This window comes from Caretta caretta, chromosome 8 (genome assembly GCF_965140235.1).
Source record: "Caretta caretta isolate rCarCar2 chromosome 8, rCarCar1.hap1, whole genome shotgun sequence".
Lineage (NCBI taxonomy): Eukaryota > Metazoa > Chordata > Testudines > Cheloniidae > Caretta > Caretta caretta.
In genome coordinates, this window is record NC_134213.1 from 31,892,755 (window position 1) to 31,918,338 (window position 25,584).

General features: G+C 48.7%; 2 protein-coding genes across 2 annotated transcripts in view; one reads left to right on the forward strand and one right to left on the reverse strand.

Annotated features, from left to right (window-relative positions):
• Window positions 1-25,584, forward strand: part of KCNIP1 (potassium voltage-gated channel interacting protein 1) — an 803,899-nt gene that overhangs the window by 206,656 nt on the left and 571,659 nt on the right. The window lies entirely within an intron of this gene.
• Window positions 1-25,584, reverse strand: part of LOC142068388 (uncharacterized) — a 798,233-nt gene that overhangs the window by 170,320 nt on the left and 602,329 nt on the right. The window lies entirely within an intron of this gene.

Sequence of the window (25,584 nt, forward strand, 5' to 3'; positions counted from 1 at the left end):
TCTCCATTGTAGTTTGACGTGATATATCTCAAGAAAGATAGCTCTGGGCTGAATGTAGTTCAAATGCTTATTCACATCTAAATATAGTTGACTTTTAAAAACACGTTCATGAACAAAAACACCACAAAAGCTCAGATCATTGTTATTAGAGAGGCCAAATGATCTATTTCTCCATCTTCAGGTAACTACTTGTATAAAGTTTAATAAACTGTCAAAAGTTTCATGAATTCATATGAAAAATTTACATTAAAATACATTTGTTAATAGTTTTTAATCCCAATTTCTCCATTGTTTTTCTCTAGTTCTAAAAGTTTGGTTGTCCAATCAGGCAACAGAAAAAATATGGTCACACTGTTAAAAGACCAATCACACCCCAGAAATGATGAATAATAGATATCAGTAGTTTGCCAACAGCAACCCATTGGGTGGAAATTGTTCACCCAAAGTATTCAGCAAAATTTGCAAACAAGTAGCAATCATGTTTGACTTTACAAGTAGAAAACATGCACAGTGACTATTATTCCACTGAATCAACTAACCAGCTCTCTTCACCTTACTCACACCTCCTCCGTCTGGGCAACAGATCACATGAGAACGGTGTTTCTTGGCAGTATGTTTGTGATCAGGACAGAAGTGTGGTAGCAGCCTGTAATTCAGCACTTCTGCTCCAAACTTTTAGTGGCTAGGTTTTCATGAGATTTTCTCTCTTGGACTTGACTTCTTGGGAGAAGTGTTCATCAATGGACTGTGTCACCACACAGCAATTCTTCCACAGTGGGGGTGGGGAAGTAATTGGCAAAGAGGAGTACGCTTGGTGCAGAAGCAATGTTATATTCATGGCTACTATGGCACAGGTCGGTGCCACCACTGACTAACAAATAAATTAGGACTCAGAGGCTTGGAGGTGAAATGCACTCTGAGTCACCAATGTGACTCTGACAGCAAGCTGACAGCAGTGAGGGAGCACTGAGCAGTGAGGAGACAGCTGCCTTGCTCCTACAGCAAGTTGACAGCAGTGAGTCACCCCTCATAACCTTTGACAAACCCAATGCTCCATGAGTGCTTCATACTGAAGAGCTGTCCCAGTCCACCAGGATGGAATATTGATCTGTGTGCTGGGACTGACAGTCTCCTTCCTTGCCATTGTACACATGTCCGGGGTGGTGTGAACATATCCAACCACTTCTCTGTTTGCTTCTTTTGGATGAGAAGCAAAACTAATCTTCCGGCGCTGAGAGGCACTGACAATCTAATAAGAAAAGGAGTACTTGTGGCACCTTAGAGACTAACCAATTTATTTGAGCATAAGCTTAAGCTGTAGCTCACGAAAGCTTATGCTCAAATAAATTGGTTAGTCTCTCAGGTGCCACAAGTACTCCTTTTCTTTTTGCGAATACAGACTAACACGGCTGTTATTCTGAAACCTAACAATCTAATGCTACTTTCACCTTATTAAAAATAGGGAGTTAACCCTGTGTCCTGGTCAGAGTTAGACCTTGCTTATTACATTCTGCCTTTTTATTGTTTTATTGGGTATTTGGGGAAAATGGAGTTGTTAGAGGGTAGGGCGAGAGGTGGAAAATGGTATTGGTTAGCCACTGTGATTGGATTACAACTTGACTTTGTGGTTCTAAGGTTGTGTGTGATTGTTATGTAGGTATGTAATGGCAGGGCAATCTTTTGCATGGGCACCTTTTCATCATTTTATAGAGCCAAATAAAGAATTAAATTATCTCTGAGTCTTTCCCTCCTTTAAAAAGGAAATAAAATCAGATATATTTCCCTCCAGAGGTGGCTGTGTTTCAGTGGTGGGTAATTCTATGTAGAATTATTATTTTAGCATTCGCCATAACATTATAGCTCAGGCTGCAGGTATACATGTCCACATAGCATCAGGGATTTCAGATTATTATCTGAATATTTCTATACCTAATTGGCACTTGCAATTATATCATGTCCATTCATTTGCATATGCAATTACCATGACTGCGAAGGTAATAATGATGATTGTACTCACAAACTAATTGCACATATGGTCATGCTATTTTGCATGAGCATTTACACATTGAGGTCAAAAACATTTTCTCTTACTTCGGTCAGTAAAGTCACTTTACTTCAGGATTATATAAATCGGAGCTCCTATTATTACAATCTTTGGTGCACAGCTTCAGTAAAACTGTGGAATTGTCTGTTTCAAAAATAACTTGTAGGAGGAACAAAGTAATTGAGGTCAGATGCAGCCAGATAGTTGATGAATCATATGCTAGGAACTGCATTAAATGGACAATATCCATCTGGAGATGAGTTTGCAATGTTTTTATCTCAAGCCTTTGTTGCTTGGTGGTTAACTGCACACACTATTTTGGGGAGTACCTCTTGCCTTCTGAGAAGATACAAGCAATTTTCCTCCAAAAGGAAGATTCTGGTGAGGTTCTTTTATGTTTCATAAAGATATTTTTTCACTCTCTTAGGCTGCTAGTTAGGTAGGGAGAGGGCAGCATTTTGATAAAAACTCAGACAATGCACGTCTCAGTAGGGGTCCCAGATTCTTACTAGCCTATTGTCTCTAATCAACAATTGGTGTGGCTAACTAAGAGGATACACTACATGATTTTTCATCAACTTCTATGGAGAAAACTGGTTTGTGAGCTAAGATTAATTCACTCTTTTGAGTGCAGGCAGAAAACATCGAAGACGTAAGACACTTGCTTGAATGTGTCTTTAGATGACCTGTCGTGTGTGTGTGTGTGTGTGTGTTTTCTTCTGAATGGCAGCCAATTAGAAGGCTTTTTGTAACCAAATCCCATATTGTGTAGTTTTTGTCTAACAGGTATGTTTATAATTTTCTAATTGGTCCCCAGCACCTCATGATCTCATTTTAAATACATCTACCCACAGTTGTCTTTCGTACAGTGCTTGTTGGTGTCTCAAAGAAAAAGCCATCACTTTGCTCAATTCTCCTTTGGAAATGCTGGTTGTATTGCATATGTGCATAAGAAATGCCAGAAAAATGCTTGTCGTCTTTGTTGATTTATCATCAGTGTGGGGGGACAGGAAGAAAAGAAATGGGTTTTACTCAAGAAAAATGGGATGTGATAGGCTTTCCCTTTGCTGATGGGTACCAAAGCGTATCCGGCCAACCTGGTACATTCATATAACTAAATTTTAAATCATTGGGTACAGTAATGGGACAGGACTCACCACTATGGTGCCTCCTGCTGACCATCCTGGGAATTAGCTCTCATTTCACCAGAGTGCCCTCATCTAGTGGTGTCTCACCCGTTGATACTCTTGCTTCCTCCACGAGGACCCACGTTGCTCCCTGGACTGTGTCATCCTCTTCTGGACACAGCCCTATTGCTGTGCCCCACTCAGTTCTCTCCCCACTTCCAGTAGACCCGGCAGTCCTCAGTCCAGCCACTTGCCTTGGTGGCAAACTGCAGTCTCTGGTCTAGCCACTCGCCTCAGTGGCAAACTGCAGTCCATGCATTGGCCACTCCCCTCAGTGTCAAGTGGGGGAAGCAAAAGGTGGGAGGACCCGGACTCACCTGCTACTCTGGATCCCAACACAGGGACCCTATAGCCGGCAGTCACATACTGCCCCTCCTCTGCCATTTGTTCCCCTGGGCCACTTCCCCGCAGCCCTAGCACCTTCTCTGCCCTTGTATCAGGGCCTCAGTCTGGCAGCCATCAGGCTGGAGCTCCTTCTTGCTCCCCGACCCTTCCCAGCACTGCTCTGTCCATGGTACTGTCTCGCTCAACCCTCCTACAGGGCAGCCAGACCTCCTCTCTTGGCCTCCAGGGAGAGACTGCCTCTGTTCTGCTCAGCAGCCCTTCTTATATGGGCCAGCCTGGCCCTGATTGGCTGCTCCATTAAGCCTTCTCTCTATTGGCTGGCTCAATAAGCCCTTCTCTTCTAATTGGCTGGGTTCTGCACAGCCTCCCTAAGGCTGATTTAACTCTTTTGAAAAGTTTGAAAAGCAAATAGGCAAAGGCTATGGGTTTGATTTTTTTTTCACATCACAACGAAGTTGAGGTTTAGCCTTTATTCAGTATTAATGAATTTTCTTGATTTAAATAGACATTGTGACATTAATTTGTGGGCTTGTGTAGGCATTTAACCAAAATTTTTGTTTTCATTAATGTTTGTTCTTTTATTAAAAATTCAAGTTATATTTGGTTTGTTCCATCAATTCCCTTCTGAGGCAGGGTTAAATAACTACTTTTATTTGTGTGCAAAATGCTGGCAGATCAGAGAGAAAGCATATCTCAAGGTATCAACAGGAACTCCTAAAGCACCAACTCCTCCTATGGCTGCCATCATTCTAGAACAAGGAGTGGAATTGAGAAAGGAGCTCAGGCTTCAGGAGGGACCTAGATTTGTAAAGGCCCCAAAGGCTCAGGAATGCAAGGCTGGCAGTGGCTGATGGGAGACACAGAGCAGAGTCTCAACAAGTAACACTGGCCTTTCCACATGTTTACTGAAACTCGGTTGCTTACAGCTGTGTCTTCATTTGCAGCATGAGGAGATGGTTCTGATTCTAATTCAGATCACTGGATCTGTTCTGTAGTGTAGCCAGGGTGTATACGTGAACCTTTCATGTGTTCCAGCTTACAGTAACATACGTTTTCCTTCCTATATGCAGTACGGATCCAGAATATTTAACATCTGGATTATACAGTGATACCATGAACGCTTCAAAAGCTGTTGATGTGATGAGTCCACAGAAGTGTGCCTGGAATGCTAGTTCTTTTAGTTGTCATCATTGTACACACCGAATCCGTATGCCTTAGCTAGTTTGAGATTGTGCAGAAGATGACAATCTGCCATCATGAATCTTTTAGAATCATTTGAAGCCAATGCATTTTTGTTATGGAAAGAACTGCATTCTGTCGCTTTGAGTTCCAAATGAAATCCCTGACATGGCTAAAAGGGGCACCTCAAAGTGACCGAGTCTTGTATGGTCAATGTAATCTTCACAACACTATAAAATATCTAATATATTTTTGAAAGGACTGACTCTCCAGGCCCAATTCTCCTCTGTTAGCCCAGGTTTCACACCAGTGTAACTCCACCGATGTCAGTGGGGTTATTCTCACTTCACAGCAGTTAAAATAGGGGATGTCAGACCTAGCGATGTTAAGGGGAAGAATCTAACCTGTGCACAGTGAATGGCAAACCCAGCTGCAACTGAGCTCACTTTGCAGCATCTGAGCTGACCCAGTCTCCTGCCTGCATGAGTTCTGCATAAGCCTTACTGGAGTTTTAGTGGACTCTTGCTCATGCTACTGTTCTTTGTCTTGAGCTGTTATATAACGCTGAACAAGACAGAGGTTCCTGTGGGCTTTAGATATTCTCTGAGATGAAAACAATTAAAGGCGTCCAGGCTGAATTCCAGGTGGCATACAAAATCAGAATCTGGCCTTTTAGACATTTCTCTTTACTCTTCTTACAGTTGTAAGACCTGTGGATGTTTTACTTTTCTTTTGTGATGGCAAACTAATTAACCAAATCAATAGTAACGATGCTTTGCTTTCCTGTCTTTTTGTATGGCAATAGCAGTCCACAGAATTATTTCTATACAACTGATTCTGCTTGTCTAGTGCTTGGTTGCAGTTCAAAGGCTGTACCCAGAACTCATTGACTGGTGGCTGGTTACACACGCAAGAACTTATACAAGCTTGTAATTTGAACCCAGATTTCTGATTGGCAGACATAACTCTCCACCACTTAGCTACTGTGGGCATGTCTACACTGCACTTAAAAGCCTGCAGCTGGCCCATGCCAGCTGACTCAGGCGCATGGGGCTGAGGCTAAGAGGCTGCTTAATTGTGGTTTAGACGTACAAGCTGGGCCTGGAGCCCGGGCCCTAAGGGAGGTGGGAGGGTCCCAGAGCTGGAGCCAAACCCTGAGCATCTACATTGCAATTAAACAGCCCCTTAGCCCAAACCCCATGAACCCGAGACAGCTGGCATGGGCCAGCTGCAGGCTTTTAATTGCAGTGTGGACATATGCTGTCTCTCTCAGAAATCTGTCAAATCCTAGATACTCAGCTATGCTGTGTATAAAACGGAGCTACTGAAACATATTGCACCCACTGTGATCTACTCCTCCGAGTGGTTGGTCTGCAGAGGATAACAGCCCACTTCTCATGTAGTCAGTGTTTCAGCTCAAGTGGCATTGCAGTATGCGGCAGTGCTTAAGTTTTAGGATTGAAACCCACATAATATTGCAGGGGTGAAGTGATTTTGTTGAACTTTTTTTACTTCTATAAAAAGACTTTAGGAAATTGCACACAATAAATTTATTCAAAGAATGTGATTGAGATTGCAAAGGAAAGCACTCAAAGGCCAGAATTAAGGATGTCTGTGCAACTTTAATTGTGTCCCCTTGTGCATATACATTATGATAGTCTCCAGTTACATGATTACACACTATTATTTTCCACAGGATGCTATTTAATGCACAGGGAATGAGGCAGCTGTTCAATATGTCTGTTTATCCTCTGTATATAATGTGTGGTCCCAACCTTATTTACTGCATGTGATCCAAACTGTGCATTGAATACAGTTATTAGTTTCCTCATGGGTTTTTCTATGGTGTTTTGTGTGGGCATACGGGGATACCTGGGCACATGCAGACTTTGTGTGTCAGGTTGTTAGAAGAAGTCAGGAAGAGAATACTAGAATGAGAGAGCCAGTGATTTTCTGCTATCTACTCAATAAAATCTGGTTTACATCTTTCTCACTGTTCAGGCGATTTGCAAACAGACTAAAAGGGCTAAATCCAAGGAATGCATTGTTTGCAGTAGCTCAAGAGAACTCTGTTCACGGTCCTGATGTAAAATGCTTCATGTGTCTAGACAAAAGTTAAAATACCTATTAGATGTAAAGGAATTGATTTGGAGCTTAGCGATCAGGAGTAGGTTCAGCAAAATATCTTAAAAAGCCTTTTTAAGGTCCTAATAACTAGTGGTGATCGGCTGAGTGCAAAAGGAAACCCTTTCTGTCCCCAATGTACTTGGCTCTCTGCCACTGGTCCTGTGTCGGGGCGGGGGCAGGCATTTCTGTGGCTTTCCTTGAGTAAAGGGGACATACCCCAGTCAGGAACATAGTCCGTGTTAGATCAGTTATGATTATGGTGGCCATCAGGATTTATGAAGTTCCAGCCAAGATTTCAGCTTGGGCAGTTAGTTATCTACACTCAGAGGCATGGGACATTAGCTAGAGAAGCTAACACCTTGAGAGATTTTGATAGTGAGGGCGTAGGATCTAAAGTTTTTATTTTTGTATATTTAAGTGGGAAGACTGAAGGTTACTTATCTTTACTTGTAACCCCCATGCTAAAATGGGGGGCAGGGTGACTCTTCCAGTTCCTCTCTATTCCTTCTGCCCCAGCAGCGATGCCAACATTGATGCCCGATTCATTCTCTCTTTCCAGTGCAACTCCATGCCTTTCTCCATGCTACCCCCACACCTGGGATCCCATCTCCTTAGTTATCCAAGCTACCAATATCTCTGAATTCAAACTCTTCCTAAAGAATCCTTCTCTCTTCCAACCCCGAGTTAGCAAAAAAATGTAACCGTTCCTCTTGGCTTCCCAGTATGTCCCATCTCCTTCTTGGGTTAGACTATACATTCTTTGGGTCACGGATTGTCTACGTTTGACAAATCATTAATAAAAAATACATGCTGGAGTTACATGCTGCTGAACCTGTAAGTTCTTCCCAGACTGTTTGGCTTAGTGTTTGACACCCCTAAAAGCACTCAGTCCCAGGCAGCTAATTGTCATAAAGGCTAAGCCTGGTTTGATTATCCACCTTTATGTTTTAATTGCTAACCAAAGTGCAATGCCATGTCTCCACTTAGAAAGAAACTATAAATCAGCTTGGTGTGGGGAGGGTGGTGGTTGTTGGGTTTTTTATTTTGTTGTCTTGGCAAAGGGTTAACCAAGCAAATTGGCAAGGCGGGGAAGGCTGCAGAGTGGGGAGGTTAAGATCATTTGTACAGTCTGGATTTGCCAGGCTAATCGAAGGGAGATGCATGCTGGACGTAGCTGCATGAGTATGCACCTCCACAAAAGTCAGCTGCTATTGCTGAGAACACTCTGCCTGCCAGCTCTGGCTTCTCAGATAGGTTGCTTTCAATGCAAGAATAAAAATTAAGACAAAATCCAATGAATCCTGCTACGTCTCACAGTTTTCTCTCTTTTCCAACTTGCTACACATTTAATTTTTCTTCTCAGGAAACGTCACAGAACTCGGATTACGTGTGGAAGTGAAAGCTTCTGCCACAGGACCTCTGGCCTTGAGGGGATCATATGTAGGGCTGAGAAAACAGTCTTGTCTATGCACACTCAGACGTGGGCTTCTCATGCTGCTTAAGAGACAGAATGCGGACAAGGGGCCAACAGAAACTGGAGAATAGCTGTGATGGTCACGGCATATACACAGAGAAAGTATGCTGGTCCCTTAATGGTTTGGAAGTTGTGCTACTGCCATCTCTGCAATCCCAGCCCTAATGCAGAGCTCTCAAATATACCAGATCATATGAGACATTCTGCAGGTCAGCTGGATAAGGTATCTTGTGGCTGCACAATCAGGCAAAGCAATCTTCCGTTGGTGAAGGGCGTGAGGTTCTCCCTCACAGAATACTCTGTAGGAAAGGGAAGAATGCATTCAGCTCTGCTGTGTATTGTTTACGTTTCTGTGCACGGCACAGCTTTTATTACTGAGTAAAGCTTCCCGTCCTGCTCTAGAGGACTGAGCACATAGTAATCCCCCATTTTACAAATCAGTTAACTACGAGGTTGCACAGTGCAACTTCTGGCAGAGCTGGGAACAGAAACCGGGTCTCTATGGATACAGCCCTAATTCACATCTTGTGACTGCATAATATAGTTAAAGAAAAAAATGCTGCCTTGGGAGCCACTGTACAGGAAGTGAGTGCAACAGAGGCCGAGTCCTGGCTCCACCCTCCCACATGCTGGCCAGCAGAGCTTGCTGGCTATACTGGGGCGGGGGGCAGGGCGAGGTAAGGCCCTGAACCCATTAAAAGGGTAGTTCAAACCACTTCCCTCTCTCCTCCAGTGCAGGAGGGATCTCTGGGGGTATTGCATCTCTCTGAGGATGTCCCATGGGCTGCAGCTGAGTGCTGATTGGGCCACAAGCAGCCCGCAGATTGAGAACCACAGGTTGTGGAGACTCTGTGCCCCTGGAGGCTCACCCTATAGGACCCTTAAGGTGGGATCTTTACCAGAGATACGGCCTCGCTGAAAGATAATGCTTTGTCCTGTGATCTTGGTACTGCTCGGACCATGATGTGCTTCTATCAGGCCTTTCCCACCCATCTCACTCCCCATCCCCTGCTTGGGTAAAGTTCCCCAGACCCATTCAGAGTCCTCTTCAAGATCAAAAGGAATGAGAGAGATGAAGGGACACCCAAATCCCCACTCTGTATAGAAGGGGAAGGTTGCAGCCCATGGATCTCTGCACGGCTCAGGGTGCATAGCAGGTCCTATGAAACTACCGTACATCCTTACTATGGCTTATATTCTGTCCTGGGAACCACATGCTTTTCCCATTTACTTTAGTGGGGGCCAAGTGTGTTTGCATTGGAGAGGCCTGGGTTAGAGAGGGACAATGTCTGCCCTCAGATGCAGAGTTTAGAGAAAAAAGCTCCAATTATGCAGGAAAATATTGCTAAAGGTGAATGTGTTTTCCAGCATCCAGAGATGCTTGGGATGACTCAGGCAGCAAGATGGCACAAAACTCGATAGGAAACTGACTGTCAATCCCTGAGTCTCAATTTCTTAAGGTCTCAAGAACAATCACACCTGTTCTTTCTCAAGTTCTCTTGTCTGAGTCACTGTTTCTGTATACCAGTGTAGGCATGGGTACTGCATAGTTTAATCAGCAAACTTCCGAACAGGAAAGGAGAAAACAAGCCTAGAGCATCAATTTATTTTCCTACCCCTCATGCATGTAACTTCCATTAGTGTGAGTGGCAGTAGCACATGAGTGGGGAGAGAATGGACCGCTTTGTTGTTTTAGTCTCTGCAGGAACCTGAGTTTCCACGGTTTCCATAGTTTCACATGATTGGCCTAGTGTGCTTAGTGGAGGGCTCAAAGAAGAATTCAGAAGATGCCCACTGATTTCTTTGCTTTTTTTATTTTTTATTCTTTTTTAACCATGGTAATGCATTTCCTCTAGGGGAAAAAAAAGCACGCTTCATGAGCAAAAAGAGCTTTCGGAGCTTTTAGGTATAGTTTTGGTTTCGCGGTGGAATCTCTTTTCCACCCTGACACGTGCGAGGTGGTGGTTGTCCCCTTCTGGAATCCTAAGTCTGCATAGAACTTGTGTCCACGTCCCAAGACATCTTGCTGTTTCTCACCTGATGTCATCTATGTTGAAAGTGGCATGGTGCTGATCTGACTTACAAAATGCAAATTTGGCCCATGGTGCTCTTTACTGCCCCTTATAAAGGTTAAAATTATGTATTAATAGCACAATCCTAGCACTGTTAGAAAGATCGTCATCCCAGAAACATAGTAGGTTGCAATTCTACTCCATTGAACTCCTTTCTCAGTGTTAGAGCTGGTTAAATATACTGAGTTTGACTTTAGAACTGCATTTTGTGTGCATCTTAGATATCGTTTGACTTCAGAACTGCATTTTGTTTGCATCTTTGATCGTGTGGCCACCAATTCCGAGAGCCCTTCAGCTTGTGGACACGGTGTCTGAACTGAAAAAATCAATAATATAGTTTGTCTCAGGCATCTCAAAAGGAACATGTAGTTATGGTATTGAAGTCTGGCTGACCTTTGCCCCCAAATCATGAAACTCCAGCCTCACAAACTGTTGAAGAGTCCCCTTTGATGTTAGTGGACAGTTGCCTCACATGTTTATAGTCTTGTTGTTGGGTTTTTCACTTCACAAATAGAGAATTGTGTTCACATTAGAAACATATTCAACAACCCAGAAGGAGAAAAGAATTAACTACAAGAATATATTTGCTAGGCCCATCCTGTTAATGGGAGTTTTGAGTCCAGCAGAAACATGAGGAGATATATTATTACTGGAAGCCAGGGGGTTGGGTGAGTCATAGAAAGGTTATTTTCCTATTTCTCTCTCTTGCCCCACTTCCAAATCCCCTCATTCTCCTCTCACTCACTTTAAAAAAGAACTAGATAAATTCATAGAGGATAGGTCCATCAATGGCTATTAGCCAGGATGGGCAGGGATGGTGTCCCAAGCCTCTGTTTGCCAGAAGCTGGGAATGAGCGACAGGGGATGGATCACTTGATAATTACTGTTCATTCCCTCTGGGGCACCTGGCATTGGCCACTGTCAGAAGACAGGATACTAGGCTAGATAGACCTTTGGTCTGACCCAGTATGGTCGTTCTTATGTTCTCATTTCCCCTTGGTCTTTTCAGTACTTACTCAATACTAGCAATAAGAATAACCAAGAATAAAGACTCTGTGATGGAATGCCGTGCTTATGTCCTCTATGGCGAGGTCTAACCAGTCATTTTGATGGTTGCAGTATGTGCAGATTGTTCATAGATGTGCCAAAAAAAAAAAAAAAGGTATCTCACTTTCAAGCCATGTTCACAACCTAACATCATTTAAAATGAATTCTCCCAACTGTTGTGTAAGATAGGTATAGTAAATGTAAGAACTGGTCAAAACAATCAAGTTTAGAAGTTTTTAATTGAAAATCAGATGAATTTTTTTGCCAAAAAAGAAAAGTTTCCATTTTTCATCTAGTTCTGGTAAGTACAGATTTTATAGCCTGTCAAACTACGGAGCTAGCCAGATGAAGCAATTTATTCAAGCTCACAAAGAAACTCATTGACAGGAAAGAAGAGGACCTAACAGTCTTTAATTCTCAGGGTATAGTTCCAAGCACTGCACCGTGCTGGCGCTACACCATAAACATTTATTGTGATAAATCCAAGGAAATTCTCACTCCCTCGTGGTGGTGGTTTGTTGTGTTTCACAATATCCAAGGGAGCAGATGGCATGTCTACAGCCCCATCCTATTGCCATAGAAGTCAATGATAAAAATTCCCACTGATTCTATTGGGAACAGGATTGGAGCCTTACTATACATATTGTGACAAAGTTCCTCCTCTACCTTGGTGGGTCTTGCGCTTATTGGTAAATTTGCTTGCCTTGGAGCTTCATGGCAGCCTTTAGTTTGGCTGTTTTCGTGAACCCACAGTCCAGGTCAACTCCTCCTGTGTCTGACCAGAAGTTGGGAGGTTTGGGAGGAACCCGGGCCCACCCTCTAGTCTGGGTTCCAGCCCAGGGCCCTGTGGAATGCAGCTGTCTAGAGTGCCTCCTGGAACAGCTGTGTGTGACAGCTACAACTCCCTGGGCTACTTCCCCATGGCCTCCTCCCAACACCTTCTTTATCCTCACCATAGGACCTTCCTCCTGGTGTCTGATAATGCTTGTACACCTCAGTCCTCCAACAGTCCGCGTTCTCACTCTCAGCTCCTAGTGCCTCTTGCTCCCAGCTCCTCACATGCACACCACAAACTGAAGTGAGCTCCTCTTTAAAACCCAGGTGCCCTGATTAGCCTGCCTTAATTGATTCTAGCAGCTTCTTGATTGGCTGCAGGTGTTCTAATCAGCCTGTCTGTCTTAATAGTCTCCAGAAGGTTCCTGATTGTTCTGGAACCTTCCCTGTTAGGAAACGGAACGTCTTTTGCTTGCTCCTCAGCTATCTGCTTTCTATTCTTTCCTAAAGCCCCCTGGCCCGGATTTTTCTTACTTTTTGCACCTGCCTTAGTCCCCCCCCGACCGGGTCAGACGCTTTTTGGTTTTTCTTTTCATTTTTTGTGTTTTTTTTTTCCGTCTACGTCCTTCGCCAGCACCCGCCCCCCCCACGCCTGCTTTCGGGCGCAGCTACTTGCCTCAGCTGGGCCCCCGGAGGAGGGGGGGGAAGATTGCCGATTTGCTGTCCGGGGGGGGGGGGGAGTGGAAACCCCCAGACCCAGCCGTCTTGCCAGCAGCTCGGACTTTACAGCATTCTTAATATGCCGAAGGCCTTGGGACACAGCCAACACAGCCGGAGAAGGAGATTTCAGCGGACAGAAGAAATAATTCAAGGGAGCTATAAATCATCGTGAAGAGGGCCGTAAGATTGAGTAACTTTCTGAATTATACTCTCGTGGGGGGGAGTTTGACTGTGCTTACTTGCGTTTGTGGCGGCACAGGGGGTGTGGCGTGGAGACCCCCACCCCCGATCCATCGGCGCCCCTACCCCCCCATCGTTATTACAACTGTCACGGCCCCCCCGCCGTCTGTCTCTGCTGGCAATCTGCCATCTCCTTTCGGATCCAGCTGTTCGCTTTGAACTTTGCCTTCCGGACCGGACACAACAGCCGACCAACCGAGACTCTTTGGACAAACGTGTGTGGGTCTGCACCCCCACCCCCCCGGATTGCTTATCCCACAGCTTGCCCCTATTACTAGACCCCGATTTTGTTCCCCCCCCTCCTCCCAGTCCCCCCCCCCCTCGGCATTCCTTCTTTTCCTGTCTGCAATCTAGCGGAAGGAGGGGCTATTCCGTCTTCTCCCCTCCCCCCCTCCTCCTTCCGGTGTCTCCCTGTCTTTCCCTGCTCACAATGGCGGGGAACGAGAGGGGTGAGATTGCTTCCACAAAATTAGTTGTCCCTTCCCCACCACCACCTCTGCCCGACCCCCAAGGTCCCCCCCCTGCCACTATTGCTAAGATACTTGCCACTCCCCCTGCTGGGGCACCGGTAGCAGGAGGCACCAGGGTGATTGCTGCTGCTGCTGCACCCACCGCCCACCCAGACTCTAGGAAACCCCCCCCGGTTCGCCGGAAGGGCCAGGGCGGGTGGAAAGGAAAGGGCCCCGCTAAAACCACTGAGCCCGCCATGGCAGGGGCTGCCTCCACCGCTGCGGCCTCATCATCAACCGTGGCGCCCCTCCCTGTGTTTCCCTCCACCAGCTCTGCGATTGCCCCTCCCCCGGCCCCCAGGACGTATGCCCGGGCGGCGGCGGGCTCTCCCCTACCTGCCGCCTCGTCATCTCGCCCCCCCCCCCGCCTCCGCCACCATCACCAGCGGCCGAGGCCCTTTCCCCGCCTTGACCAGGAAGCACGGCGTCCGTTGCCTCCTGGTGCCCGCCTCGCCCCACGTGGAGACATACGTGCAGGCGTTGGCGAAGGTGGTAGGACCCACGGCTATTGTGGCGGCCTCCAAGATGTATGGGAAGGTTGTTTTCTTCTTAGCCTCGGAGGATGCCGCCCAGGAGGCGGTAGAGGGGGGCCTGACGGTGGGGGGGGTGTTTGTCCCCCTAGAACCGTTAGAAGACCTGGGCGTCCGCCTCGTCCTTACCTCCGTTCCTCCCTTCTTACCCAATGCTGCCCTGTTACCCGCTCTTTCCACCCTGGGGAAACTTGTCTCTGTCATCAGCCCTCTCCCGTTGGGCTGCAAGGACCCCACCCTCCGTCACATTTTTTCGTTCCGCCGGCAAGTGCAGCTTCTACCACCGGCAGGAGCGCGTGACGAAGAGGCGCTTGAGGGGTCCTTTCTAGTCCCCTACCAGGGAGCCCGCTATCGGGTCTTTTATTCTACCGGAGAGGCCCGGTGCTACCTCTGCCGTTCAGCGGGGCATGTCCGCAGAGACTGCCCTTTGGCCCGGGGGGGAGGGGCTCCCGAAACCCCCGAGACTCGGCAGGACATCGGCCCCGTTGCTGCCGACGCCCCTGGCTGCCCGGCACCTGAAACCAACCCTCCTCCTACTCGACCCATTGCTGCTCCCGTCCGGGCCCAGGAGATACCTTCCCTACAACGCCCGGGCGAGCAAGGGAGTTCCACCCTTGCTAGTACCAACCCAATAGAGCCCATGGAGGAGGGTGTGGCAAGGATATTATCGGGTATAGGAGAGGGCCCTCCCCAAGGAGAAGCCCCCGCCCTTCATGTTGCCCCACCGCTACCTCCCCGAACCCCTAAACCATTGCCTCCGCCCCCCGACGCGACCCCTGCTAACCAGCCCCCAGATGATGCTATGGAGGTCTGGACCCTAGTTCAGGGGAAGCGAGGCAAGCGGAAGGCACGAGCTCCGCTGCATCCACCCGACGCAGAAGCCCCCCGGAAGACCAGGAAAGGAGGCACTGCTATCGAGCCTCCCGCCACGGCCGTGAGCGAGATCCATCCGCTGGTGTCGGGAGGGGAAGACGGACTGGCATTGGAGGGCAGAATCCCCCCTCCACGGGAGACCCTCCCCTCCGAGACTTCTGAGGACGCCCCTTCTGCCTGGACGCTACCCGAACCCCCCGCGGATCCTGAGGTGGCCATTGAGGCGGGCCCTAGAGGAGAGGCCCCCGGGGTGGCAGGAGTTGGCCTCTCCCCCGTGTATGCGGAGATTGAGGCCCTAGATTTGACCCCGGTCACCCAGGGAGGGGATGATTTGCTGCCGGCTGGCCTTGAGCTGGGCAGCCTTACCCCAGCCTCCCTTTCCCCATGCTCCCTCCCCCTAATTGTCTTCCCGGGTGAGCACTTTGCAGAAGGTGGTCCACCACCTGATGCCATGGCCGCCAAGACCACCATGGAGCCAGCATCTAGCATTATTGGGAGCCCCCTCCCTTACCCCTTAACCCTTGACTCTGCTCAGGAGGCACTTTCCTTTAGCTGTTTGCCTCCTGCACCCCAGAGCCTTACCTCTGCCCCTGCCCCCACCCCTGCCCCTGCCCAAAGTCCCTCCTCCTGTAATGTTAATGCCGCCCCTGGGGTTATTTCCTTTCCGCCTTTTGCAGATTCCCCCCAGGGAGCAGTCTTTGCACTTTCTAGCCGCGACCCATTAGGAGTGGCAATTTTTCCCCTGCCATCCCCCTCCACCCCAAGGCATGAAATGAATTTAATAACCCCAGCCTGTCAGACGCCCCGTCGGTGGTCCGCACCCTGTTTACCTGCCTTAGTGGATCACGAGGCTGTATTAAGAGTCCCATCAGGGAATACCTCGGGAATTGTAACCCCACCCCCCCATGAGCTGCGGCATGCGCTACGGAAGTTCCTAGAACACACCCGTGGCGCCCGCGACAGAGCACAGCTGGCTCTTCAGCTATGGGGGGACTTTGATCAAATCCTCCAGGCCACAAGGGCCCTTATAAAGGAAGGCAGGGGGCAAGGAAGGCGCGGTGCTGCGGCCTACGAGCGAGCCCGCAGCTTCCGACACGATCTACTCACCCACGGGATGGGTCATGGGTTGCTGCGCAACCCGCCGGGGGCCCTGAATCCCCCCGCCAATACGAGGCCCCCACCCCTCCAGCCCTCTGCATGACGCCTCTTATTATTGCGACCCTGAATACCAGGGGCTGTAGGATGGCTCTCCGCAGGTCCCAGGTGCTCTCTTACCTTCGGGAAGGGAGGTATTCTATAGTTTTCCTGCAGGAGACTCATACGGACCCGACCGCCGAGGACAGGTGGCGGCTGGAGTGGGGGGACGGGGTATACTTTAGCCACTTCGCGACCTGGCAGGCTGGAGTGGCAACCCTGTTCTCCCCCAACCTACGGCCTGAGGTGCTAGGGGTTAATGAGGCCGTGCCGGGCCACGTGCTGCACCTTCGAGTCCGTATGGAGGGGCTCGTGGTTAATTTTGTCAATATTTATGCCCCGCAAATGAGCTCCAGGCGGCCACAATTTTATCAGCAGGTGTCCGACTTTCTCGGCACCCTGGATTCACACGAGTGCCTGGTCCTGGGAGGGGACTTTAACACCACCCTCGAGGAACGGGATCGCTCAGGGGCCGAACCGAGTCCGGCCGCTGCAAATATTCTCCAAGGGATAGTTGACCATCACTCCCTAGTGGACGTCTGGCGTGACCATCACCCAGATGACACCTCCACGTTCACCTTTGTTCGGGTGGAGGCCCATCGGTCACACCACTCTCGGTTGGACCGTATTTATTTATCCCGTTTCCACCTTTCACAAGCCCACTCCTCCGCCGTTCGGCCGGCCCCATTCTCTGATCATCATTTAGTTACTGTAACGGTCTCCCTCCGTGCAGAGAGACCGGGGCCGGCCTATTGGCACTTTAATAACAGCCTGTTGGAGGACGAGAGCTTTGTGATGTCCTTCCGGGAGTTTTGGCTGGCCTGGCAGGAGCAGTGGCGTGCCTTTCCCTCGGTGCGGCGATGGTGGGATCTCGGGAAGGTGCGCGCCAAGCTCTTCTGCCGTGACTACACTCGGGGCACCAGCCGACGGCGAAATGCGGCGATAGAGCAGTTGGAACGGGAGGTCTTAGAGATGGAGAGGCGCCTGGCCGCCGATCCCGAGGACCCGTCCCTCTGCGGAGCGTGCCGGGAGAAGCGGGAGGAGCTTCAGGCCCTTGAGGACCACCGGGCCCGAGGTGCCTTTGTTCGGTCCCGCATCCGCCTCCTTCGGGAGATGGACCGCGGCTCCCGCTTCTTCTATGCCCTGGAGAAAACGAGGGGGGCCAAGAAACACGTCACCTGCCTTCTTGCAGAAGACGGTACCCCCCTCACGGATCCGGAGGAGATGTGTGGGAGGGCCCGTGACTTCTACACAAGCCTTTTCTCCCCGGACCCGACCGATCCTGCCGCTTGTGAGGTGCTCTGGGAGGAACTCCCCACGGTCAGCATGGGCGACCGAGACCGACTAGAGTTGCCTCTCACCCTGGCCGAGTTCTCGGAAGCCCTCCGTCGCATGCCCACCAATAAATCTCCGGGCATGGACGGGCTGACCGTGGAGTTTTACCGCGCGTTCTGGGACATTCTCGGCCCAAACCTAGTCATCGTCTGGGCTGAGTCCTTGCAGAGCGGGGTCCTCCCTCTGTCATGCAGGCGAGCGGTGCTCGCTTTGCTGCCGAAGAAGGGGGACCTCCGCGATCTACGAAACTGGCGTCCCGTCTCACTCCTTAGCACGGATTACAAAATTGTAGCGAAAGCAATTTCGCTGCGGCTAGGGTCCGTGATGGCGGACGTGGTCCATCCAGACCAGACCTATACTGTCCCAGGTCGCAGCATTTTCGATAACCTCTTTCTAGTCCGAGACCTTTTGGAACTCGGGCGGAGAGATGGTCTATCGTTCGCCCTCCTGTCTCTTGATCAGGAGAAGGCGTTCGATAGAGTAGACCATGGGTACCTCCTGAGCACTCTGCAGGCGTTTGGATTTGGACCTCAGTTTGTGAGTTTTCTCCGGGTGCTGTATGCCTCCGCGGAGTGTTTGGTTAGGCTCAACTGGACCCTGACTGAACCGGTCAGCTTCGGGCGAGGAGTGCGGCAGGGGTGCCCCCTCTCGGGCCAGTTGTACGCTCTGGCGATCGAGCCTTTCCTCTGTCTCCTCCGCAGGAGGATGACAGGGTTGGTGCTGCGGGAGCCGGAGCTGCGGCTGGTCCTGTCGGCGTACGCCGATGACGTACTCCTCGTGGTCCAGGACCCGGGAGACTTGGCGCGAGTGGAGGCATGCCAAGCCATCTATTCGGCAGCCTCCTCCGCCCGAGTCAACTGGGTCAAGAGCTCTGGCTTGGCGGTGGGGGACTGGCGGCAGGTAAGCTCCCTCCCACCCGCACTTCAGACCATCCGGTGGAGTGCGGGTCCACTGCTCTATCTCGGCGTTTACCTTTCCGCCACGCATCCTTCCCCGCCGGAGAACTGGCAAAATTTAGAGGGCGGGGTGATAGAGCGGATCCGGAGATGGACGAGGCTACTCCGATGTCTCTCCCTCCGAGGGAGAGCACTGGTGCTTAACCAACTAGTCCTGTCCACGCTCTGGTACCGGCTCAACACCCTGGCCCCGGCCCCGGGTTTCCTGACCCACCTCCGGAGATTGATTCTAGAGTTCTTCTGGTCAGGAATGCACTGGGCCCCTGTTGGAGTTCTTCATCTACCCCTGAAGGAAGGAGGGCAGGGCCTGAAGTGTCTGTACACTCAGGTCCGCGTTTTCCGCCTCCAGGCCCTGCAGAGGCTCTTTTATAGTGCACGTAGTTCGGCGTGGAGCATACTGGCGCACGCCTTCCTGCGCCGTTTCCAAGGGTTTCGATATGACCGGCAGCTCTTTTATCTTTCACCGAGGGGTTTTCCGCGAGACCTCTCTGGGCTGCCGGTCTTCTACCAGGACCTCCTCCGGGCCTGGAAACTGTTTTTAACAACCAGGTCCGTGGCGGCCACCGTGGGAGTAGATCTCCTCACGGAGCCCCTGCTACACAATCCCCAGCTCCGTGTGCAGGTGGCGGAGTCCCGCTCGGTGCGCCAGAGGTTGGTCCTGGCGGAAGTCACGAGGGTCGGAGACCTCCTGGACTACGACCGGAGAGACTGGCTGGATCCCCTGATGCTTGCTCGGCGCATGGGGCTCTCCAGCCTCCGAACCCCCCGGCGCGTACTTCAGGAGGTGAAGGCCGCTTTGACCCCCGCTGCTCGGGCTTACGTTAGCCGAGCCTTGTGCGAGGGCGCACCCCGCCCATCCCTTACCCCAGGCCCGCCGGACCTTTCCATCGGGCCCCCACCCCGTAGATCCCAACAAACCCCTCACCCTTTCACTGCAAGCCGGCTGCACGAACTGCAGCCGGTAAGCTTTCAAATTGCTTCACGGAAATACTTATATACACTTACGCTTCACACCCTTCATGCCCATACCCTGGTGTCCCGCCCCGATACAAAGTGGCGGGATCTCCTGCCACCTTTGGAGGGTGAGCAACCTCGGTGGGCCAGCCTGTATTCCACCTTGGTCCCAAGGCCCGTCGGGGACATCAGTTGGCGGCTCCTTCACGGAGCTGTGAGCACGGGCGTGTTTTTGACACGGTTTACCCCCATTCCGGACACTTGTCCTTTCTGTAATGTGAGGGAAACCCTGGCGCACGTGTATTTAGAGTGTGCCAGATTGCAGCCCCTTTTCCGGCTCCTCACAAATATTCTATTACGCTTTTGGCTTCATTTTTCCCCCCACCTTTTTATTTATACACTTCCCATCCGTGGCCCCACAAAGTCGCGGGATCTTCTAGTCAACCTCCTCCTAGCTTTGGCTAAAACAGCCATTTATAAAACCAGAGAGAGGAGGTTGGCCCACGAAATGTCCTGCGATTGTGGGGCCGTTTTCCGATCCTCAGTACATTCACGTATCCGGGCGGAGTTCCTCTGGGCGGCATCCACCGACTCCCTTGAAGCATTCGAGGAGCGGTGGGCGCTGTCTGGGGTTCTCTGCTCGGTGACCCCGTCTGGTTCCCTCCGTCTGACCCTTTGATTGAGGGTGAGAGCGAGAGACGCCAGCCCCAGCCATCGCCGCTGGGGATACCATCATTCCTGTCATCTAGGAGGGGTCCTATAATACATGGGTGTCTACCCCCCCCTCCCTAAACCGCAGCCGTGCCCATCTTACCGGGCACTCTCAGGAGAGGGAGGATCGGTGACACTGGGCGCGGCACTAGGTAACTCGAGGGGGTGGAAGACCACGAGTGTCGAGGAAGCCCCCCGCTCTAGGCCACCAGGTAACTCAGGAGGGTGGAAGACCACGAGTGTCGAGGAAGCCCCCCCGCTCTGGGCCCAGGCTAGCCTGAACCCTTCTCCCTCCTGAAAGCTGCTGTGTTGTACCTTCTGATTGCGTTGTTTTGTTGCATAGTTGTTTTGTTTCTTTGGTAATTCTGTAAGCGTTACCAATAAATTTTCTTTTTGTTTCAAAAAAAAAAAAAAAACCTTCCCTGTTACCTTACCTAGGGAAAAGGGACCTACTTAGCCTGGGGCTAATATATCTGCCTTCTATTACTCTCCTGTAGCCATCTGGCCCAACCCTGCCTGTCACTATATATATATATATATATATATATATATATATAGCTACCAGTGAAGGCGAACAATGGATAATTGATGATTTCAAGGAGCAGGGTCTTTTTCCTTTTGTGATGGGAACTGATTTTTATCATCTTGGCACAGAATAGCCCAGAAGCTGCCCCATTTAGCTAGAGTGCACAAGGCAGCATACAGAGCATAACTATCACTAATTCTTCGGTGTTGCATGAGGAAGCCAAACCAGTACAGTCTAATGAAGATGGAGGCAGCTTCTCTGTTGTAGTGTATGGAGAGATTATGACAGAGAATAGGATAATAAAAGCTTCAGCAAAGTAAATGCTTGAGGCATCAGTACATTTGGTGTGTGAAATCCTTTAGCAAGACTGGCTCAGAAAATCTAGGATTTAATGACACCGGAGGAAAATATTCCATCTCTCCTTGTGAAATTCTTTCTTGTGAGATTTCCTGATTAAAAATATCACATCTTGAACAGAGGAGTTAATAGTCACTTTTCAAAATCCTTGCAGATAAGTGGTGTGAGCTTGAAACCTGCAGGGGAAGGGTTCTTTCAACCTGTGCTTTTTTGTTGATTGTTTAATCGGAAACTCTCTTCGGTCATTGGTTACTAATCACTTATCTCTTGGGCAAAACCTGCCACAACTTCCAGGGACAAAGAAGTCTACGGGGAAAAGAAAAAGCAAGGTTTCAGGACACTTGCAGTAGAGAGAAGCATATGTAAAAGCTGCTCTGAGGAGCCCAGTTAAACATCAACCTGGAACTGGGTTTAGGAGCTGGTCAAGAGATAGGCAAGTGTATTGAGAACTATGCAGATCCATCAGCCATTCCTCTCTGCAGAGAAGGGACACAACATTCAGCTGCAATAGCAGAGCCTTCTAGACTAGGACCCTACTAAATTCATAGCCATGAGAAACACATCACAGACCACGAAATCTGATATTCCTGTGAAATCTGGTATCCCCCATGAAATCTGGCTAATGTATGGGTAGGGCCAGGGCTGCAGAGTCTTACTGTTTGCCAGGCTCCAGATGCTATTCCCGGCTGGACTGGGGAGGGGACAGGACTTCCTCTTTCCCTGCAGGCGCCGTACCTGGGGCCGGGTCAGACCCATCTTTGGGAGCCGCTCACAGCAGCAGGAAGCTTCGCAGCTGCTGGCTGGGAGCCCACTCTGAAGGTAGCGCTGCCAGCAGCAGGCAGCTCAGAAGTAAGGGTGGCAATACTGCGACCCTGTACAATAGCCTTGCAATCCCCTCCCCACGGCCTCCTCTTGGGTCAGGACCCCCACTCTTACAACACCATGAAATGTCAGTTTTAAATATTTGGAACCGTGAAATTTATGATTTTTAAAATCCCATGACCATGAAATTGACCAGAATGGACCGTGAATTTGGTAGGGCCCTATTCATAACAGAGTGTCGAAAAATATCACTGCTCACTCCCAGCCCCAAATAGGAAATTCTGACTTTCTTGGCCAAAAATCAAAAACTGAAAGATCTGTCAAAAAATGAAAACTTTAATCTGAAAACTGAAAGCTTGGACTCAGAAATGCTGCTGTGATACCTGATGGGAGTTGCAGGTTGGGTGCTTCATGCCTCCATTCTCTTGTCTGGGCTTGGCTCTCAGTCCAGATGGCCCGTGAAGCACCAGAGTCTTCCCTCTGGTCAAGCTGCTGCCATGCATCATCGGAATCCTGTGGATGCCATGCATCATGGGACATGTAGTTTGGCCAAAGAGTCTGGCTTCAGTTTTTGAGTGTTCATTTTTTGGGCAAAAAGTCAACATTTTCAACCAGTTCTTCTCTCTGTGATCTGCAAAGGGAAAGTTCCTCTGCCCAACACAAGGAGCTCTCCTCTGCATCTAGCCCACAAACTGAAGTGTGGCCCAGGGTAAAGGATTTTCCCCAGTTTTCAGATTCTGATTTTAAATGCTGTGGAGGTTGCTAAAAAGTGATGCCAGTAATTTCCCAAAGTCTCTTCCTCATAAGTATACCCCCAACAGCAATGTGTATGTTTTAAGGAAGGGAAAATGCCATCTACATTCTGTGCATTCCAACTTCCAAACACTACTCAAAGCATCTATGAGGCACGTTTGAAATGGCTGTTCAGAAACATGCAATATTTGATAACATTGTGTGTTATATTTGGATTCAGATGTGCTTTGGATTCCGTATCTTCATCCCTGGAGCTTTGTGAAGAGCAGGGGGATCTACAGACTATAGGCCTTGCTAGATCCGTAGGCATGGTTAAAAATATGTACTAGGGCTGCCAAGAAATTAAAAACATTAATTGTGATTAGTTGCACAATTAAAAAATTAATCACGATTAATTGCATGATTAGCTGCGCTGTTAAGCAATACTAGAATACCTTTCATTTAAATATTTTTGGACATTTTCTACATTTTCAAATATATAGATTTCAATTACGGCACCGAATACAAAGTTTACAGTGCTTACTTTATATTTGCACTGTAAAAAGCAAGAGAAATAGTATTTTTTTTTCAATTCACTTAACACAAGTACTGTAGTGCAATCTCTTTATCATGAAAAAGTTGAACATACAAATGTAGAATTATGAGATCAGGCGTTCACGTGGCACTGTTGCAGCCGGCATCACAAGATATTTATGTGCCAGATGCACTAAAGATTCATATGTCCCTTCATGCTTCAACCACCATTCCAGAGGACATGTGTCCATCCTGATGACAGGTATGGCTCAATAACAATCCAAAGCAGTGCAGACCGACTCATGTTCATTTTCATCATCTGAGCCATCAGCAGAAGGTTCATTTTCTTTTTTGGTGGTTTGGGTTCTGTAGTTTCCGCATCAGAGTGTTGCTCTTTTAAGAATTCTGAAAGCATGCTCACACCTCGTCCCACTCAGATTGTGGAAGGCACTTCAAGTTCTTAAACCTTGGGTCAAGTGCTGTAGCTATCTTTAGAAATCTCACACTGGTACTTTGTGTTTTGTCAAATCTGCAGTGAAAGTGCAATAACGAAAAACTTACAGAATGTAATACGTAACTTGTTTGTATCAACGTATAAAAGGTGAAGTCATAGGAGGGGTATCTTTTTATCAGCCTTGGGGACAGCATCTCAGGGCACCAGAATGGGGGGCACTTTTTACCAGCCATAAGGGTGAGCAATGGGGTGGAGGGGGGCAGAGAAGAGCAAGCAGGGGGTGGGGTCTTGTGAAGAGGAGGCTGTGTGGGAGCAGGGCTTGGGGGGAAGAGGCGGCATGGGGACAGGGCCTTGGGGAAGGGGCCCTGGTTCCGTGTGATGGGATGGTGCGGGGGCGGGGCCACAGTTTGAGCGCCGCTGGCCCTCCCACTTTTAGGGAGATTCCGCCGCTCCTGCAGCATCTTGGTACCATACGTTGGCTGAACTTTTACCTTGTCACGTGCATGCACGTGTTAGCGTCCCTGTGACCCGCTGCACAGGATGCTAGTACCCTGCTTTGCTGACAATAAACATGGCCTAGTGCCTTTGCTAGTGAATCAAGACTGTGGTCTGCTCAAGTCAGCAAGCTGCACGCTCTGCTGGGGCTGAGCAGGCAGGAGCGCCCAGATCCAGCAGCAATAGCAACACTCCGCAGCAGAATAGCTCAGCAATGCCTGCCTACTTCGATTTTGTGTTTCAGCTCTATTTAAACAAACTGAAAACAACAGACAGGCACAGAGGGTATCCCAGGCTCTGAGGTTAAAAAGCAGAGTTCAAATGACACACTTAAAGTGAACATTTAGGAAGCTCATGATTAAAAGAGAAAAAGTGCTTTCCAGTTAACTAGCTCTTAATTGGTTTTAGAAATAGATCTTCAAGTTCAGTGACATTGTCCATCTCTCTCTGTAAGTTACAGATAGCTTGATGTTCTAAGGCACTTGAGTCTCCTTTGGTTACTCGGGGCTAAATTAGAAGTATAATTTTCTTACACATTATATAAGAGAAAACCACACATCACAGATGCAAGTCATGTCCCTTAATGCACAGTTGAAAAGCACTCACATAACAGGATGCTGAGCACTATATAAGAACCTGAATAAAACATTCAATATGTAACCTTAATAATAATAATTAATAATAAACAGTCCACTGTTAGGTTCCTAGATGGTGAGCTATTGAATTACAGGGGAAGTTAATCAGATGAAATGTTCATTAGGCAAGTAGAGAGGCCTGTAAGGGTTGCACTACAAAGACAGACATGGTAGAGTTAAATTATTTCCGTCTGTCTTTATTTTATTAGCCTACAGTATTCAGCAGAACACCAACAATAAGTGGATTAATGGGGAGGAGTTGGTGATGAGACTTCAAGGTTCACATCCGAAGGCTGTGAGGTTAAGCTAAAGAAGCTGGCACAGCAGTTAGACATAATTTTACCCATAATTATGTATATTATCAGTTTGATACCTAGACCAACATAAACATTTATATTCCTATCAGGTCCGTTATTTGCTGCTGGTCTTTTTTTCAAGCTAATGTAAAAATGAGTAATTGTGGTTCTTTCTTAAAATCTCTAATTATCTCCATTAATGGCTGATTAATTTTATTTATAACATGTAATGTGAGTGTTGGAAAGAATAATTTTACTCATGGCTTTAGTTACCTGACTCAGTCTTATGAGAGAATCGCCCGAGAATATAACTGAGCATTTAATTAGCATAGTTTGCAGTGTGGTTCTGTGCTCAGCAGATGAGTATTAGGAACCAGTAGAATCCTGGATTCTGAGCCAAACATGGCACTTTGGGCCAAATTTTCAAAAATTGCCACCTAAGCTGCATCTCTGCTTTTTTGC